The following is a 20,032-nucleotide window of genomic DNA, read 5'->3' as shown; positions in this document are numbered from 1 at the left end:
ACTCTTGAAGGTTTGGTTCTAGTGTTTAATTTTTCGGATAAAGATGGGACTTAATTATATTCCAAACCAGTCTCCCTGTCCCATACTAATGAGCTGTCTGTAATTCCTGCAGTCTTTTTACACAATTGTTCTACAGCTTTTTCATTTCCTTTTAAGAGGGCTATTTCCTCCTGGACCATCTCTCCTTTCAATGCCACTGTTTCTCAATCCAGATGTTTTATTTTGCTTATCAGAAAGAGATGCTTTGGAGACTGCCCTTACTCATAGGCCCCTTCATTTCAACCTGGCACTTTGAACAGAAGAACTCAAACCTAGTCAATCTTTGATATATGTGCATACGCATCAACATTGTCTAAGGATTTCTAACATGTCTATCGCTGTGATATCTATGTGCTGGACTGATCTGGTGATAGTATGGTCATTAATATTTGGACTACTTAAAATCCAGTAACAGCAAATTTTCAGTACAGGTGAATCAGAGCAACAGAAAAACAAATCTCAACAGCTATTTGTGCTGCAGAGACAGATATAGTCTGTATCTCCAGGGACAACCCGCGTTCCTCTTGCTGCCATTCTTTGTAAAACAGAGCCCATATCACACACAGTATGACAATGTGTATCTTCCCCTTGAGCTTCCTTCCAGGTATCAAGGCTTGGGTCGTCTTATTGCCCAAGAGACCTTATAAGCTTGACACTGCCTTAGTTGGAGAAAGGCTATATGGAAATGAGCTGGAATGCAGCATAGGTCTGAAAATGGTTTTAAATTCTGTCATCATCACAGTTTAACGTGACTTTGGGATCTTTTAATTACTCCCTAGAGGGAAAGAACTGCTCATACTGACTATGTTGAGGCCTTTCACTAAACCCGACACACCTGCATATTCTAAAGATTGGTATTAGTTATACCATAAACTTAAGCAAAATGAGTTTCAGTTTATTGACTTTCTGGAGTCAGTGGAAGTTGGGGGTGCTCAGCAACTCCAAGGTGATTTTGAGTGCTTCAAGGGGCCAGGCCCACAGTGGGTCATATTAATCACAGGTCTGATTCCACTGGAGTCAATCGACATCCGAATTGAATCTGGCAGTGACTCTTTAAAAGGGTAACGGTTAGAAATGTAAGTTAGGTACGGGTGTAAATCTTTGCAGGACTCAGTGCTTTAGATTGTATTCTTTAGCTTACTCTTTACTTTCCCCTCCTTTTATTCTGACCCAGTAAAAAGACATTTTATCCTTTATTACTAATTTTCTGAGGTGTCCAATTCTCCCAGCTCCAATATCCTGAACTTTCCAGAACACCCCTTTCTTCATCTTGTTTCTCCTTTTTTATTATGGAGAAAATGCTATGAGTAATCCTTTTTTAAAAAGTACTTGTATTTCATGAGTAGATACTTGTCTTTGGAGCATCTGTAATCTCTCGGAGGCAGCACAGTCTAGAGCAGTGTTTCTCAACCTTTTTGATAACTGGGACCGGCTTGCTGCCTTCCTAAACTGTGTCAGGGAGATCTCAGGGCCCAGCACCAGTCCACGGACTGGTCGTTGAGAAGTACTGCTCTAGCGGATATGGCACTTGGCTAGGTGTCAGGAGACCTTGATTCTATTCCTGCCATTGATCCTGACCCGTTGTATGACTTTGGGTAAGTCATTTCACCTCTCTGTGCCTCTCCTCCTACCCTTTGTCTGTCTTTTCTACATAGATTGCAAATTTTTCAGGGGAAGAACTCTCTCTCCCCATGTGATTGTACAGTGCCTAGCACAATGGGACTGTGGTGGGGTGGCTGCCCCACCCAGGTAGGAGAAGGGTTAAGGCAGCCTTGAAGAGGCTGCGCAGAACCCAGCCAATCAGGAAAGGGCTCATTGGGAGAGCCAATCAAGAGAAGGCTTGCTGGAGCAGCCCATATATAAAGGGCTGCTCAGCAGAGCAAGGGGCAGTCTTTCTGACGGGCAAAGGGGAAGGACTGGCTGCCGAGAAGCGCAAGAGATATTGCGGTGCTGGGCAGGGTAGTGGAGCAATAGGGGAGCTCTTCGCTGACCATGGCCAGACTGAGTCCCTGAAGCAAGGGCAGGGAAGGTGCTAGGGCTATGGGGGAAGTGGCCCAGGGAAAGTAGGCAGCAGGAATAGGAGGATGGCAGTAAGTGGCTGACATCTATAGGGTCCCTGAGCTAGGACCCAGAGCAGTGGGTGGGCCTGGACCCCCCCACCCTTTGCCCCTACTTGCCAATGAGGAGAATGGCCTAAATCCAGACTGCAGTTTGCTCCTGGAGCCAGGGGCTAGAACAGAGACTGCAGTTGGCCACTGAGGCAAGTAGAAGGACTGAGGACCCCCTGAAAGTGGGGAGACAGCGGACTGGGGCACAGCCAGAGGGCCATGTCCTGAAGAGGATGCTGCGGTCTGAAGCAATGTGGGTCGAGATGGTGGAGGCGAGTGAGACGCCGCTAGTAAAAGGTACCCTGGCGGTCCAAGAGAGCTAATGCCCAGCATGACCAGCAGGAGGCGCCACGGCAGTGAGTCAGAACCACTACAGAGACCCTGGTGTCAAATGGGGCCAGTAAGTGCTTCCATGATACTAATAATGACAGTAAAAGACAACTGAATAAAACAGCCTGAAACCATCAGGGTTCAGTCCATGATTAGATGAACCCTGCAGTTTAATCTGTAGAGATTTTGGAATTGAATTATCTTCTGCAGATTTTCTTGAATGTTAGAGTTTGATAAACATCACGTTCAAGGAGGAGCCTTAACTTGTCTCCCATCAGGGGGGCCCTCCTCTATTTTTTGTGGAATTTAAACTTTTTTCTGCATAACTATTTGAATAATAACTCTAAATTAGCTAAGCCAATTTTTCTCAAACTTAGAAAAATAGTTTGGAGTTGACTCCAATCATAGGACATTTCAGCCAAAAAGAATTTGAGAAAGTTCAGAGCTACTGGAAAAGAGGAGTTAAAATGGAAGTATGACTGTAGGCTTTTCCTGCACTGCAAAACTACCTCAATGTAAAATCCAACAGGAGACAAGGAATGTGACGCTTTTACTTGGATGTACTTAGTTGAGGTCAACCTTATGTGCCCCACCTGGGAATTACCTTGACTAGCTACATAGAGGTAAAAACTGCAGTGCCTTGTCTTCCCTATGGTTTTACATAGAGATGTGGATGTAAAAACACACCACATTTGTAAGGGATAGTCTTAGTCTCAGCTGTTGCAGTCACTACCAACAAGTCTGGTTTGCATGGAGTGCTCAGGAAAAGGGCTTGACTCTCAACCCTGGAAATTGAGATAGGAAACCCCACTTAGTAACCCTGATTTATTTAGCTTGTTTTCATGGAGTTCAGTAACTTTTGGTGAACAGCTTTATTTAGGTTTTCAGGCCACATTTAATTATTCAGAAAAGCATTTAAGCACATGCTTTAGTCCCGCCCTGTTCAGCAGAACACTTAAACAACTGCTTAAGAGCTACTGATCGCATGCTACAGTTGATGTGGATTTCAATAGGATTTAAGCATCTGCTGAAGTTCTTTGCTGAATAGGGATGAATTACTGAACTGGGGCCAAATGTGGGAAGTGCCTGTGCATGGTAATCAAAGAAACATTACGGTGACACCCCCAACCCCTGAGTTATTTGCACTGGAAACACTTGAAAGAAAGGTAGGTTACACAACAATGTAAATTACTTTTTCCTATGCCTCCTTTGTGCGTGCTGGAAATAGATTTCCCACACAGTCGTCAATTACTTTTATTCATAGATAGCCTCTAAAATGTGTGTGTTCTGTGCCACAAGGCTGACATTCCTAATACCGCAACCTTTTGCGGGACCAATAAGCCACATTGTCTGATTCAGAAATGAGTCTCCATGGAGCTAATCGGCTTTGTTTTTGACTTTGAGCACTTGATGTTTTTTTTCCTGCAGTGCTATCAGAGCTGTGGGTTGACTTTAACTGAACTATTGATTGACAAACTAGTGTCACGAAGTGGTCTTATAAGCTATACAGTGACAGTAACTAAAATCTCATACCATTTAGGGGGCTTTGTTTCTAGTTAGAAGTAGTTTTAGTAACAGACTTTGAATATTTAAACAGTAGATGGGACAGTGCAACTGTGCCACTGTAGCGCATCTGGCAAAGACGCTTGTAGATGATAGGAGAGAGCTCTGCCATCAGCATAATAAAACCACCTCTGTGAGAGGTGGTAGCTATGTCGGTGGGAGTGCCATCCACACCAGTGCTTAGGTGGGTGTAACTTACATCATGCAGGGTCGTGGCTTATTCACACCCCTGAGTGGCATAAGTTATACTGACATAAGTGGTAATGTGTACAAGCCCTTACATTGGCTGATAGCTGCACTCTGGGCTCATAGCTGGAGTCCCCCCGCCCTGGGGCTGACAGCCTATGCTGTCCATGTGCCCTGAGCAGGCGGTGAGGCTCCAGCTGTTGGCCGCAGGGCCAGGGGGCTCCAGCTGTCAGTGCCCCACAGTTAAATCGGTGAAAGCACTCCTGGTGAGGATGCACACCACCAACAGAAGGAGGGTAGTGTGGACATGAACCACCAGAGTTGTCAAGGTTCCTCCCCCACTCTGAACTCTAGGGTACAGATGTGGGGACCTGCATGAAAAACCTCCTAAGCTTATCTTTACCAGCTTAGGTCAAAACTTCCCCAAGGTACAAAATATTCCACCCGTTGTCCTTGGACTGGCCGCTACCACCACCAAACTAATACTGGTTACTGGGGAAGAGCTGTTTGGATGCGTCCTTCCCCCCAAAATACTTCCCAAAACCTTGCACCCCACTTCCTGGACAAGGTTTGATAAAAAGCCTCACCAATTCGCCTAGGTGACTACAGACCCAAACCCTTGGATCTGAGAACAATGAAAAAGCATTCAGTTTTCTTACAAGAAGACTTTTAATAAAAATAGAAGTAAATAGAAATAAAGAAATCCCCCCTGTAAAATCAGGATGGTAGATATCTTACAGGGTAATTAGATTCAAAACCATAGAGAACCCCTCTAGGCAAAACCTTAAGTTACAAAAAGGATACACAGACAGAAATAGTTATTCTATTCAGCACAATTCTTTTCTCAGCCATTTAAAGAAATCATAATCTAACACATACTAGATTACTAGATTACTTACTAAAAGTTCTAAGACTCCATTCCTGGTCTATCCCCGGTAAAGACCAGCATATAGACAGACACACAGACCCTTTGTTTCTCTCCCTCCTCCCAACTTTTGAAAGTATCTTGTCTCCTCATTGGTCATTTTGGTCAGGTGCCAGCGAGGTTACCTTTAGCTTCTTAACCCTTTACAGGTGAGAGGAGCTTTCCCCTGGCCAGGAAGGATTTCAAAGGGGTTTACCCTTCCCTTTATATTTATGACAAGAGTAATTACTGAGGTGGCTGTACATAGAGCTAACGTAGTTCGATTTAATGTTGTAGTGTAGACTTCCCCTAAGCTCCCAGGCTTGTCTTTTGAAGGCTTCTTTTGTGGACAAGGACTGATGGATAGATTGTTTTGTGAAAAGCGTTCACCCACAGATGACAGGGTGTGTTTCTTTTATCATTTTCCTGTGTGAGTTCATTTGAGAGCGTAGTGATTGTCATCTGGTTTCACCCACAAAGTTGTTGGTGCAGTCAGTGCACTGAATGAGGTACACCACATGTTGTGATAGGCATGTGTGGGACCGATGGATCTTGAAAGGTGTATTGTGGGTGGTATTTGTCATTATAGCAGTGGAGATATGTCTGCAGGTTGTGAATCTGTTGTTTTGGCAGGGTCTGGTGTCACTTTGAGTTGGTGTGCCCTGGTCTGTGGGGAGCAAAACACCTTCAAAAGACAAGACTGGAAGCTTAAATTCATAATTCTGCTAGACACCAAAAATCATGGCCCCACCAACTCTTTGTCCTACGATTGCCAGAAGTGTTAGAGACTTCTGTTGGTGAGAGACAAGCTTTCGAGCTTACGCAGAGCTCTTCTTCAGGTCTGGAAAAGGTACTTCCGGTGTCACAGCTAAATTCAAGGTGGAACAAATTGTTTAGTGTAATTAGTTAACACATTTCAAGGGGTCGTTCAAGGTGAAGTGGCCCATTAACACCCCTTCAGTCATGGGTGGGGAAAGGAATGGATAGGGGGGAAGGCAGCTGCAGAGCGGTTGCGTGTGTGGGTTAAGGATTGTTGTCATAAGACATAAATCCAGTGTCTGTATTCAGTCCATGATTTTTAGTGTCTAGCAAAGTTATGAATTTAAGCTCCCAGGCTTGTCTTTTGAAAGTGTTGTGCAGGTTTCCTTTGAGGATGAGGACTGAGAGGTCAGATATAGCGTGATTGCTTTGTGAAAAGTGTTCACCCACAGGTGATGTGGTGTTTTTGTCTTTTATCATTTTCTTGTGTGAGTTCATTCAAGAGCACAGTGATTATCGGGTTTCATCCACATAGCTGCTGGGGCAGTTAGTGCCCTGGATAAGGTACTCCACATGTTGTGATAGGCATGTGTAGGACCCATGGATCCTGAAAGATTCACAAGAAATGTTAACTGCTCACTTTGTTTTGAATGGTTTCTTGCAACATATGTTAACTTCTTGTGCTTACAAATCTGTACCACCTTGTATTTAGCTGTGACACTCTGATTAACTTTCCCCGCCTGAAATAGAGCTACGTGGAGCTCAAAAGTTTCTTTCACCAACAGAAGTTGAACAAATAAAAGTATTACCTTTGTCCACCTTGTCGCTCTCATATCCAGAAACCAACATGGCTACAACTGCAAACAAAAGTAAACCTACTCATACTCCATCATTACCCTTTTAGTCGTTTATTCTTGTGTATTCCTGGGGAGAAGTGTGTTATATGTGCATAATAGTTTAAAAATACACTATGCTGTGTTCCAGAGACCCTGTGATATCTTATTCTACTGCTGACCAACAAAGAAAATTCATTCTGCTAAATAAGAGACAACCAGCATGTCAGTGGGTTTTAGAGCACATTTGTAGACAGATATATATTTAAAAACATAAGAGTTGGGGGCTGAGGGACACATTTTTCTCCAAGCACAATAGAGCTTCCATACAGACCAGATGAAGAATTAATAATGAAACTTTTATTCTTGACAGCTTTGTTCACAGTAGGAGGGAAAATTCCTCAAAATCAAAGGTAAGAAAAAAAATTATAGGTTTCCAAGATGACAAGGGAGACCTGGCAGTCAATCAGCAGGATAACTATTCTAGATGACAGAGTGAAAGATGGCTCCAAAGTCACCAGCACGCCTATCTGTATGGAGCCACCTGCCACATGAGTGAAAAATATATTTGGTGCTAGCTATCTGATTCATATAATTACTATACAACAACAATTCTCCAAGTAGCCCAACACAGAGCGGTTAAATGGTCATCACCTAACTGCCAGCAAACTGCAGCCATTTTTATTTTCCAAGAGCATGGTTATCTAGAAAAATCTTAAAAAGGAAGCTAAAATGTGTGAGGATTGTATAATGCTAACCTACATATACCACAGTAGCACGTTAGTGTTTGTATTTAAAGGAATAATTGCATGTGGCACAAAACCCCACTATGTGTTTTGGAACTGATGACTGAGGTGATTGGGTTTTGATTTAAATCCAGCACCAGCTGGGAGTAGATCAAAATCATGCTCGGATGGCTTTTTAGTTATGCACTGCAGGTGAAATGAGTTTTGGTCTCAATGCACTTTCAAGTGGAAGGGCCACCAAAAAGCCACCAACACTATTGGCACTCTTGTTGGCAGTGAGGCTGAAGATTTGAATGGCCTGGAGACTAAACTAATCCTCGTTCCTTGAGGTGATCCCTCTAGAGCAATGTTCAGACATGCTGGCAAGAAGGTGTGTGGAAGCTTTTTTGCTTTTGCTATCCAAGTTGTAGCAGATGGTCTTATGATGCAATGTACTGAAAGCCTTAAAGCAAATAGTAGAAAAATATTTCATTTGGTTACTTGTTCATTTTTGAGTTAACTGGAAATGTCATACCATGCCCTTCCTGAATGCTAGTTAAGGCGCTTGAATACAACACATTGCGTGCCAGGACTTGACAGTCATTGCATGGTTAACTTTGAGGTGATGGTTGGCCCTAGTAGTTTAATGAAGTTCCATAGTGTAGCTATTACTTGTGTCACGATACATATATAGGTTTCCCATATGTCTGCTCTGACTGTAGATACAATTAGTTTCTAGAGTTAAGCGAGATAAAGCCAATGACTTCATGAAGATACAGTGGGCACAGAGTAGATAATTTTTGTTTTCGCTGTTTCCATTGATTTAATGACATTGCTATTGCTAACTGCCATTGCCCCCTCTTCAGAAAGAGTTACTTTTTCATATATTTTTCCATTTGTTAACATAGTATGTTAGCAGTGATTGTAGCTCAATGCTGGTAGTTTTGTCTCAGTAATTTACTCAATGGGCAGTATAGGCCTACAAAGTTCCATATATTCTGTAATACTGTTAAAAAAAAAACCTGTCTCTTATGCAGAAATATACCACCCCTAACCTCAGGTCTAGTAAATACAAAATGTATCATATGCAAGATACACAGGGCCAAATGCGAGCTGCACATCAACATCCAAGATCAGAAGTTGGCCTGCTGAATAGTGGCCTAAGAAGCAATGAAGTCCCTGTACTGGCTATATACCATAGTGTACATGTAACACAGAATGTTCCAATCATTTGACAGAAAGGATGAACTATTGTGCATTTATATTTTATAGCAGAAAGGGACCTCTTTAATTGTCTTAGAAATGAGGCATCGGCTATGGTCAGCAGTTAGCTCCTGAATGCTTCTCTGTAATTAGAGTGTTTAATACAGGATGATGTAATCAAAAATTCAGTTTCAAAATATAGTGCAGGATTTAGAGAGCAAGGATGTCTTGTAGTTAAAATACTGATGTGGAACTTGATCTGGCTTTGGTTCCCGGCTCTGCCACAGGCTTCTTGTGTGACCCTGGGAAAGTCACTTATTATCTCTGTGCCCCAGTCCCTTAACCTGTAAAATGGAGATACAATTTAAAAGTGTTAAGATTTTTTTGGGGCAGGTACTGTTTTTCTATGACTTTGTGCAGGGTCCAGCAAAATGGGCCCCTGAAACTGGTTGGAGCCTCTAGGCCAGTGGTTATCAGCCTGTAGGCCGCATGCTGCCCAATTAGCGCTCGCTGTGTGCTAAAGGCTGCAAGCTCCGGGCCCACAATGACAAATAGGTTGCGAACCACTGCTCTAGGCATGACCAGAATACTACTCCTAATACAATATTTATCTCATCACTTCTTAACCTGAGCCTTTGCCCGTATAAATATAATTGAGATTTAAAGTGATTTGTGTTTGTGGCGGGGTGGGGATGCTCATAACCCATTTCTTCAGCATCCTGGAAAATCTCCCTTAAATTTGCTAGTGGTTTCCTGTATTATACAGACACAAGTCATAGAGAGGCTAAAATATTGAAATAATGAGCAGATATTGACTTCCTCCAAGGTGTCTGCTTCACTGAGCAAATACATGTCAATGGATCAATGCAGCACTTGCAAGTCTGTGACTCTATGACATGGTAGGACTGCCTTGTGTTGGTGACAACTCATGGCAATCTGTGGATATTAGTCAGAGAGAGAGACCTTTGGGTAAAAATAGGGGAGGGAGGGCAGGAATTTATGAAGCCTTCAGTTTAATTATTTAAAACATAATTGTACAAAAACTTTAACATTTTCACAGATTTTTTTAAGCATTTAGTACATGAAAGAATTCAGTGTGTAGACTTGCATTTGCTGAATGTATTCTCTTAAATGGAGCAGTCAACGGGGTAAAAAATATTCAATGCAAAAATCTCCTCTAATGCAACATTTTTAGAGTTAACACCACAATAACAGTCAAGAGAAGCAAAAGTTAACATTTTGATAGCAACAATAATGTCACCATATTGCACATAGGGCACTATGCTCTGATTGAGCCAACCACTTAAACACACTTAAGTGCCAGTAAAGTCAAGGGCCAGATCCTTGGATGGTTTAAATTGGCATAGTTCCACTAAAGTCAATGAAGCTGCACTGATTTGCACCAGCATAGAAACTAGCCCAGTGAGTTTTGCTCGTTAAAAACTGTATATTATGGCTCAATGGGATTTGATAATTTTGCAGGATTATTTTTGTGGAGAGCAGTATGTTTGATGAGTAGTTTGGTAACAAATACCACCATGAAATTTGAAACATTTGAGGGTCTACCCTTCTCTCCTATGCATACGTGATTCCTTTTAATACTAACAGGATTTACATGTTTGCATCAGTGGGCACATAGACTCCCCCTCTAATATCTGTATTCTCTTCTGAGAGTGGAATTAGGGTTTTATATCACTTAAATTTAGCTTAAATATTTTTAGAGACGTATTAAATCATATATCGCATTTTCTTCAACATTCTTGATGAGAACATTAGCTCTGCACAAGAATTCCCGATTTTCACACTGGGTTTCATGACCTCATGTGACTCTTTTCCAGTGCACCTGTTAATGATTGCTATATTACCACAACCTCGCATGCTTTTCTTCAAAATAAATTGTTCCAGTTGTATGTGCAGACCCATGCAAGAGGCCAGGGTCTTGGTTTTAATGTGTTCTTTAAAAAAAAAAAAAAAAATCAAGCCAGTGGGTGTGGGAAAACTGTGAAAAAGCCACATCATAGAATTCTTTATGATCAGTAACAGGCTGAGCTAATGGCTTTAAGAAATACTAAACTTAAGTTGGGGGTATGAGGTGGAGTTGGGGGTGTGTGTGTAGCCAGTGCGTATGTGTGTCGTTTTCCTTTTTATAAACTTGCTAATAACTGAGTGAGACACTGAGGCAGCAAGGAAAGCCTAAAGAATCATTAACATCACTAGTTTGGAGTCTGCAGGAATCTGTACCATTCCAAAAGAATGTGGATCTTGTTGAAACATAATGAGGTCTAAACTTCCTTAGGTTTATTTAAAAATCAGGGTCCTGACCATTTGCTGTCAGTAAAGATCCCATGGCACCCTTCATAGAAGTTAGAGGTATTAGCCCATATGTCCCTGGCCAAATTCCAACTGGCTAATTACATTTTTCTGTCTTCCTGAATTCCCCCTGCTGTTTCACTTGGATACAGTATTCTTCATGCTCTCTCTTGAACTATTGTGTAGTGTTAATGTGCACTGCCAGAGGTCCCTTTCACTTCATTGCGGGCTATATTTCAATGGTGAATGAAATGCGTATAATATATATACAGGTATACTACATATGTAAAGGTGATATCCATGTGATAAACTGTGACCTCAGGTGTAAATAAATCTATTGTGCACTTCTGACTTTCTATCTTTCCTAGGATTTATTTTAACATTTCCCCCCTACCTGCCATCAGCTTTACTGAGCAGCCATTCTTTTAAAAAAATCAACCTGACACAGATATTTCCACCAAACTGGTATTTCTCATACAAATAATTATCTCCTCCACTGGGAAAAGATTTGCATGATCTCCCTGGATCCGGGAGACTGGAACGCTGCCCTTGACTTGAAGGGTGCATTTTTCCATTTTCCCAGGACACAGCTGGTTCCTGTTTTGTGTTCGGCCAGTGCCATTTCCAATTCACGGCGCTGCTCTTTGGTCTCTCGTGAGCCCCGACAGTGTTCACAAAGTGCATGGCACCAGTGGCCACTTACCTGAGGCGTCAGGTTGTTCAGCCAGTTGTTGAGGTATGGGTAAATTTGATCAAGGGTCGGTCTTGGTATCAGGTGAGGCAGCACCTTGGGCTGATTTGCTCCACATGTTGCGATCTAGGTCTCTTGATAAATGAGAAAAAATAAACGTTAGTTCTGGTGTAATGCAAAGAGTTCATAGGAGTGGTTCTTGACTCTACTCAGGCCAGAGCCTTCCTCCCCGAAGCCCAATTCCGCGCTATGTCAGACCTAATCTCACATATGCAAACCCACTCTCTCACCACCGCGCACATGTGTTTGAGGCTGTTGGGCCACTTGGTGACCTGCACTTACATGGTCCAGCATATACGGCTCCATCTCAGGCCCCTACAGGCATGGTTGGCGTTGGTCTACGTCCCCAGCAGACACAACATAGACACAGGTAGTCAAGGTTCTGGACCACATACTGTCATCGCTCGTTTGGTGATTGGACCCGCATTGGTGTTGGAGGGAGTCCCCTTCGTGGCCCCAACCCCGTCGGTCACCCTGGTTTCCAATGCTTTGGATCTGGGATGGGAATCCCATCTGGACGACCTCGGCATACAAGGTTGTTGGTGGAGTCATGATCACTTCTTACACACAAATGTCAAGGAGCTCAAAGTGGTAAGCCTGGCCTGTCAACATTTCCTGCCTCATATAAAAGGGTGGTTCAAGTCCTGATGGCCAATACTGCCACTATGTTCTTTACCAACAAGCAAGGCAGAGCCTGGTCCTCAGCCCTTTGCAAGAAGCCATCAGGCTCTGGAATTTTCTGTGTTCAGCACGCCATTTATCTCATGGCCGCTATCCTCCCAGGGACAGGAACACTCTGGCACATCACCTCAGCAGGACCGTCTTGTCTCGCCACAAGTGGTCGCTCCATCTTGAGTTAGTCAGCCTCATTTTCCAAAGGTGGGGGGACTCCCCAGGTGGACTTGTTTGCATCCAGGCACAACAGAAAGTGCCATGCTTTCTGTTCGATTCAGGGGGGCTGACAGAGGCATCCTGTTGAACGCTTTCCTGCTCCTGTGGTCGGGAGCTATGGTGTATGCCTTCCCTCCAGTAGTATTTACTCCAGTGTCATTAATTCACAGAGTTCTCATGAAGATCAAGCAGGACAGAGCAAAAGTAATCCTCATTGTGCCAGCTTGGCTGTGCCAGCAGCGGTTTGACACGTTGCTGGACCTCTCGGTGGCTGCCCCGTTACAGCTATCGCTCTGGCCAGACCTGTAGTCTCAAAACAATGGCAGACTGTTGCATCCGAACCTGACAGCGCTGCTGCATGGTTGAATGCAGATGAGTGGCTGTGCTCAGCTGGTGTCCAGGTCCTGTGGGGCAACAGAAAACCCTCTACCAGAGCAACCTACCTGGCCAAATGGAAACTTTTACATGCTGGACTTCAGGTAAAGGCATTCAATCTGAGAGGCTCTCAATGCCTTTTCATAAGTCGCCGCAGTGGCCAACAGGATGAAAGATCGTCTAGAGGATCTCTTTTTGTATTGCTGCCTGTATCCACTACTGCTACAACCAGGCCAAGGTGCCCCCTCCAGCAATTCATTCAACCAGGCCACAAGCCTCTTCGGCAGCTTTCCTAGCTCAAGTGCTGATCCAGAATATTACCTAGTTGTCCATCCACACGTTTACATCATATTATGCGCTCACCCAGCAGGCTCAAGATGATGCTGGCTTTGGTAATGCAGTATTGCAAGCTGTACGACTGTGAACTCCTTCACACAACTCAGTCAACCTGTGTAACTCGTTGTCGGGACGTTGTGATGGCCAAAAGTATAACAGGGTTCAAAAGAGAATTAGATAATTTCATGGAGGATAGGTCCATCAATGGCTGTTTGCCAAGATGGGCAGGGATGCAACTCAATGCTCTGAGTGTCCCTAGCTCCTGACTGCCAGAAGCTGGGAGTGGACAACGGGTGGTGGATCGCTCAATGATTGCCTGTTCTGTTCATTCCATGTGAAGCCCCTGGTATTAGCTACTGTCAGAAGGCAAGATACTGGGCTAGATGGAACATTGGTCTCACCCAATATGGTCATTCTTATGAGACTGTCACTGCATCATGATTGTTATAAACAGGCCTACTTCTTGGATACACTAAAAAGGGCAGCATCAGTGGTTTAAAGATAGATTAAAAAAGATCCCTCCAGAACGGAACAAAACCATATGTTGGGGATCGTCCTGCTTTGAGCAGGGGGTTGGACTAGATGACCTCTTGAGGTCCCTTCCAACCCTGATATTCTATGATTTCCAGCTTCACGATGGGGGAGTTCAGCATTGGCTTCTACACCTGAATGGGCTTAAGGTGAAGGAGTTTAATTTTGACCTTTTTAGTAAAGCTAGCTGAAACTGTATTGACAAAGCAGTTTTCCAGAGGAAAATGCAAGATTATGTTTATCATAATCTAAATATTTTGTAGGAATGTGTCTATTTCAACTAAATCTTTACAGGAAAAAGTTGAAACAACTTGTTCTGTTCTTGTTTCAATAACATTGAAATGTTTCATTTCAACTTGCTTATTTTGATTCATTAAACTTTGAGTTTTGTGTAATAAAAAATTAGTTTAATTGTATTATTACATATAATGTATTTTATATTGTGCTATGTTATGTATTGAAAGAAAACTTTTGCCTTGTCAAAATGAAATCTCAATGGTTCCAAATTTAATTTTTATTTTTGAATTTTCATTTTGTGGGAAACATTTAAATCTTGGCCTTTTTTTTCTGATTCAGAACAAAAACAAATATCAATGTTGGAATTTCCCAGAGAGCTGAATTTCCAGTTTCTGAGTAGCCTTTAGGTATAGAAACAGCTTTTAAAAGTCATATTTGTAGAAATGTTTATATGTAAACTTCCTCTCCCCCAGAGCCTTGTGTAGTTGGACTCCTAATAATCAAGGTGCCTGGCTTTACAGCTGATTGGATACCAAAATCCTTTATTAAAAATCTCTCTGAAGCATTCCCAAAATAGCTTTTTCTATAACACATGTGGTGTATACAACCTACAAAATAGTGTTGTGTAAAGGTTTTATTGGCACTTGTTTGGTTTGACCTGCTTCACCAGTCTTTAATGGGGAGGTCTTCCCAAACTCAGGTCAATACAATGTTTATAGCATGCCATTATATGTTCTCTCTCTTTCTCCCCTTTCTAGCACATCTCTGCCTAATTACATAGAACACTCAGATATGGCTGTGTCGTGACTGCCATAGAAGCTCTGTTGTGTGAGTTTCTTCCACAGACATGGGAAGGTCCCCATTTTGGCTCAAGTGAGGAGGTGGGTCCTGATTCCTTATCCTTCTGTCAAAGGTCCTGATCCAAAGTGGGTTTTTTTAAGTCAATGGAAAAGCTCTCATTGACTTCCAGTGGGCTTTGAATCGGGCTCAAAAGGAGCCCTCTGCTGTCTATGGCTGATTTGATCTGTGAACTTTAAAATAATGAGAACAAAATTATGCCTTTGAAGTACCAGTCTGTGATTTATTTTTTTTCTTTCAGAGCTATTTTGCATAGCCACAATCACAGGTCCAGATTCAACTGCCATGTAAATAGGAGCAACATATTGAAACAAATAGAACTGTTCACACTGCAAGGTTGAATTTGACCCAGGGTTTATAAAAAACTTGCAACTCCCCCACAGCAAAGTGATAGGTCTGTGAGAAGGTTGGGAGATGTGTCAGGATTTTTTTTTCCTTCTTCAGCTGAAACATTCTGTGACTTTGGCTCTAATCTACAGGGCGAGATGATGAACATAACACCTGTCAGCAGCTCAAAGCAAATCTGTTGGGAAGTTTTAGTATTTTATTTTAGTATTTACTTTTAGTATTTTTGTTAAAGTAGTTACAACTTCTCTGCCTACTCTCTGGCTGAATCTATTACAAATAAATTATATAGATCTGTGGTACAAACCACATTTTAGACTGTTCTACTTACCAAAATACTGGGGAGGAAGGAAAGCCAGTGGTGTTTGAACAATGTGTAGTTTAGGCTCATAGCCATAAATCTACCCTGTCTGACTAGTGCTTATGCTTCCTTCTAGAAACCGTCTTCAGACCAAAGAGAACTCTATTAATTAATACTTTGCTTCCCAGCACATGAAGACACAAAGTTGGGTTGGCTTCCCCCCGCCATCCCCTGAAACCAACTTGGCATGCTTGATACACACTGTAATAAGTGGGGGAGGCCTTTGCCTGCTCAACAAAATAATTTTGCTGTATAACCCTATTCCTTTTCCTGCTCCTAACTGCACATTGACGTCCCCTCCCTCAACCCCATATTCCTTGTGAATGTTCATCTAAGTGAATCACCTGCAGTTAGAGGGGCACATATTTTTCCAAGAACTTGTTTTCAGATCTGCTCCCTAGACCTTCTAGTTTTTCAGTCTGGGAATTGTGTTGGTCTCAAGTTCCTCTTATCCCAGCAAGTAAGGAAAACAACTTGTGGGTTATGAAAGTTATGAGATATCAAGTGAAGGCTGATTAAAGCCAGAAACAAATACAAATACAACCCCCAGCATGAAATTTAGAGATGCTTGACCCAGTTCTTGAAAGATAATTAAGATCTAGCCTGAATTGCACCTGACCCTTTCTGAGCTGCTTTGCTGTTGTCATGGCTGCAGTGGAATGTGGTTGCACTGTCTTTTCCAGTCCCAGTGTTCTGCTTTCACTTCACAGTCCTAGCAGGTGCCTGAGCCAGTGGCATAGCTTGTGCCTTACAAATTAACGGTGTGTGCACACACACATTGGAAAGTTATTTAGGTTGCAAAGTCAAGTACTCAACAGTTAGGAAATGTCAGATTTACAGTTGTCCAGGCAACCTTAATTCTACCTCCTTGTGTGTCCATCCCATACACTGAGAGAAGCTGGGGTTCTGGGGGAAAAATAGCATGTGATCATGTAATTAAAGACCGTATCATAATGCAGATGGACAAGGGGGCAGAATCTGGCATTTCCAAACTTCTGAGTGAGCTCTTCTCACAACGGGAAATATCCTATGATGAAAGTCCTAAAAAAAAAAAAACCTCTTTATTACAAACAGCTAAAGTCGATGTTAAAACAGTATGATTCCCAGAGCACCTGCCACACTAAAGACAACTGTGTCATCAGCAGATCTGTGCAGAAAAATTTTCAAGGTATGTTTTGCTGTTTAATGCTTGAAAGGAAATGCTTACCACTCAGTACATGTCAAATTCATCTATAATGCAATGTCTGAAAGAGTGTACCTTGGTGTTAGGACAGTAGAGATGTGGGACTGGTTTCCTGCTACAATTATCGAAAGCAAAGCAAATGAATATAATTAATTTTTAATACAGACAAATCAATATCACAACTTATTTTTAGAGGTACAAGTATCTTCAGCAAAGGTACGAGGGAAAAGTTAAAGGGACACTGACAGTTAAGGCACAAATTTGATGTGTGATAGGGAATAGATTTGGGTTTTGTATTTAGTAGCTTAAACTCTCTGTAGAGTCCCAGAGCAGTCAGCAGAGGGAGCAAAGTCATATTAGCAACACATCCTGTGCCAAGAACTGTATTGACATTATTGATAACATTAATGCTGATGACAAACAAGGAAGCAAGCACTATGTTACCTTATTCCCCCTTAGAAATTGAAGGAGCAGAGAGAGGAATTAGTGTTTGTCAGTCTGGAAGAAGTAAAGGAGTAGAGTGGTATTTACTTTCGAGCTTGCAAGAGGATAATTAAAAATACAAAAAAAAAACCACCAAAAAAGTATGCATGAGTGTTGAATCTTTTTCTGGTATTTTAACAGTGCTTTGCACTTCCATAGCAACTGTCCTCTGATGATCTCAGATGATCTTTAGCAACTGTCATCTGATGATCTTTATAAACATTAATGAATTAACCCTAACAAAACCCCTGTATGGCAGGTAAATAATTATATTATACATTGGTAAATAGAGGCACATACAGCCTAAGTAACTTTGTCAAAGCCAAGCTCTGAGCCAGTGGCAGGGGTAGGATAAGAAATTTGGCTTCTAGTTCCCTGCTCTACCTACTAAAAACATTCCCTCTTACAGACGCTGCATACTTACAATGTGTGGCCAGTGGTGCCCCGGCATTACTATTTTTAAAGAGAGGCAATTGCTGTAAATTAATATTCCAATAGCACAGAACAATTTGTTGTAAACTCCCAATTCAACATAAACTGACACATCCAGCTTTGAGGCCACAAGCAGCCCACACTGCTATAGTGCCTTTGTCCTACACAGGTCAGTGGCCAGTGGATTTATCAGCTGTATTCAACAGCTCCTGCCCTGCCCCCACAAATCCCAATGCACAGGCCTACTGGGAGCCATATAGGACTTGAGTCTAAGGAGTTTAAAGATGTAGAAACCCTGTTGGGTCAGTCTGTGTCCCATCCATATAAAACTTGCCTTTTCTGGTGTGCATACTTTGTGTGCTAGCTTAAAAGCTTTCTGCAAACGGTACAGTGGCACTTGTTCACTCAGATGTTCACAGAAAGCAAACACAGAAGGGGTACGAACAGCCAAATCACATGCACTTTTAAATATAAGTGAATACTAGTTGATTTTTTTATTTTAGCACTTACCCAGCTCTGCTTGCAATGTTGAAAACTAAAAACACTGAACGTTATACATTAAACACTATAAATATTGTTTGGTTACAGGGGCCCCAAAAGGCTTGTTGTGGTGTGTGTATGTGAGGGGGGTTTACTAGTATTCTTGTTGGCAAATTGGAAAGGCCTATAAAACTACAGTAACTGGGCATTAGTGGATGTCCTGTGTCCTCTCCAGTGCTCTTCTATTTCATGTACAAACCATCTTACATCTCTTTTTTGTCTTGCCCTCTAACATAAACCCCTTTAAATTGGCTTAAAGCCATGTCCCCAGAGCTGTGTATTGTAACATTTAATAGCGTATTGATGATCCACTTTAAACAAAAAAGAAGTTTTAATTATGGCAACATTATTTTTATTGCTGTTTTAAATTTCAGTATGGCCTGGTTCATATAAGTGTTCGTCATCACCATCCAATCCTGAATATTTTATTGTGTTTGGGGAGGGGAGGGGAGGGGGTGAAAAACTTGAGTTTTCTATTTTCCCCTCTCTCTTCTCCCCCCCCCCCCCCCGCTCCTCTGCATTCACATACATATAATGATAGGCCTCTAAATCGAGGTAGATGTTTCAGATCTGGCTACCATTCACCCACCTCATCATCCCTTGAACAGCTGCAGATTCTTGTCACTGAGCTCTTACACCAAATGCATTAAAGAGTTTAGCAGTACAGTTGGTGTGCTTTTAAAAGACTAGGCACACTCATTCACAATCCAGAAAGTTTGGGGGTGGGGAGAGGGTGGTGAAAAAGGAGGAGGCTGGATTTAACGAGCTGACCACCTGCTCTTGTAATCTCCGTTTGCAAGCTATATGAGCCCATGAATTCAGACATGGCACTTACGGGCTTTGGGCTTATCTCTCAGTCTGCCAGCACAGTCACAAGGAATGTGACCTCAGGAACAGAGATGTTATGTCCTGGATACATTGGCAGGGCAAGCTAATAAACATTTTAATATGAATAGCTAATGTTGAGTGGGGTGTGGGTTAGGAAGCATGTAGGATTTCGTCTTCCCTTGGTATTTATTAGGAGTAGGAGATCCTAAATTTCTGATTTGGGGTTCATTGAATCCTAACCTCAAGTGAGAACATTACTGTTATGTCACAAGAGAGACATGGATGCTGTTACAACATCTGCCTGATTGAGCTCATATTTCTGGGATGGACTGCAAGTAGTGGTGGGATGGGATGGGGTGTGGGAACGGTGCACTGACTGCACAGGCAAATAGACCCCTAGGGTTGGGCTCCTGCTGCATGGCCTTTTCAGAGGTATCATCATTTGTGATATGATGATGTCTTGGCCTGAGTCTGTCAAATTTGGATCCTCCAGTGTCTTAAGTACGTGGCCCATATTCTGTTCTGTGGCATGATCTGCTCTGTGCAAGATGGGAAGGGGCAGTCAGGGTGCTGATTATGACTTCCTGATATTTGCACTGCTCCACTAAGTTAGAGCAGTCTATCAGCTGCTCATCTTATGCCAGCTGGCTTTGGTTTCTAAGGGGCTATATGCCAGCTGAGCATTGCTGGAGTGCAAGTACACACTGCCCTGTCCTCAACATACCCCCAACACCAGAGGATGATAAGTGATTGATGTAGGAGCCATCTAAGTTGCTTTATATCAGCTGTGAGCTCCCCCATGCAAGCTAGCAAGCTTTGCTATTTCCTTGGTAGGCTCTGTCATTATGGAGGGCCTAAGTCCATTCATTAGCTTCACGTGTGCCTGAAGCAAATATTACATCTAAGGTATTATCACTAGTG

Source organism: Lepidochelys kempii, chromosome 2, assembly GCF_965140285.1.
Source record: "Lepidochelys kempii isolate rLepKem1 chromosome 2, rLepKem1.hap1, whole genome shotgun sequence".
Taxonomy (NCBI): Eukaryota; Metazoa; Chordata; order Testudines; family Cheloniidae; genus Lepidochelys; species Lepidochelys kempii.
Note: the sequence above shows the minus strand (reverse complement) of the source record.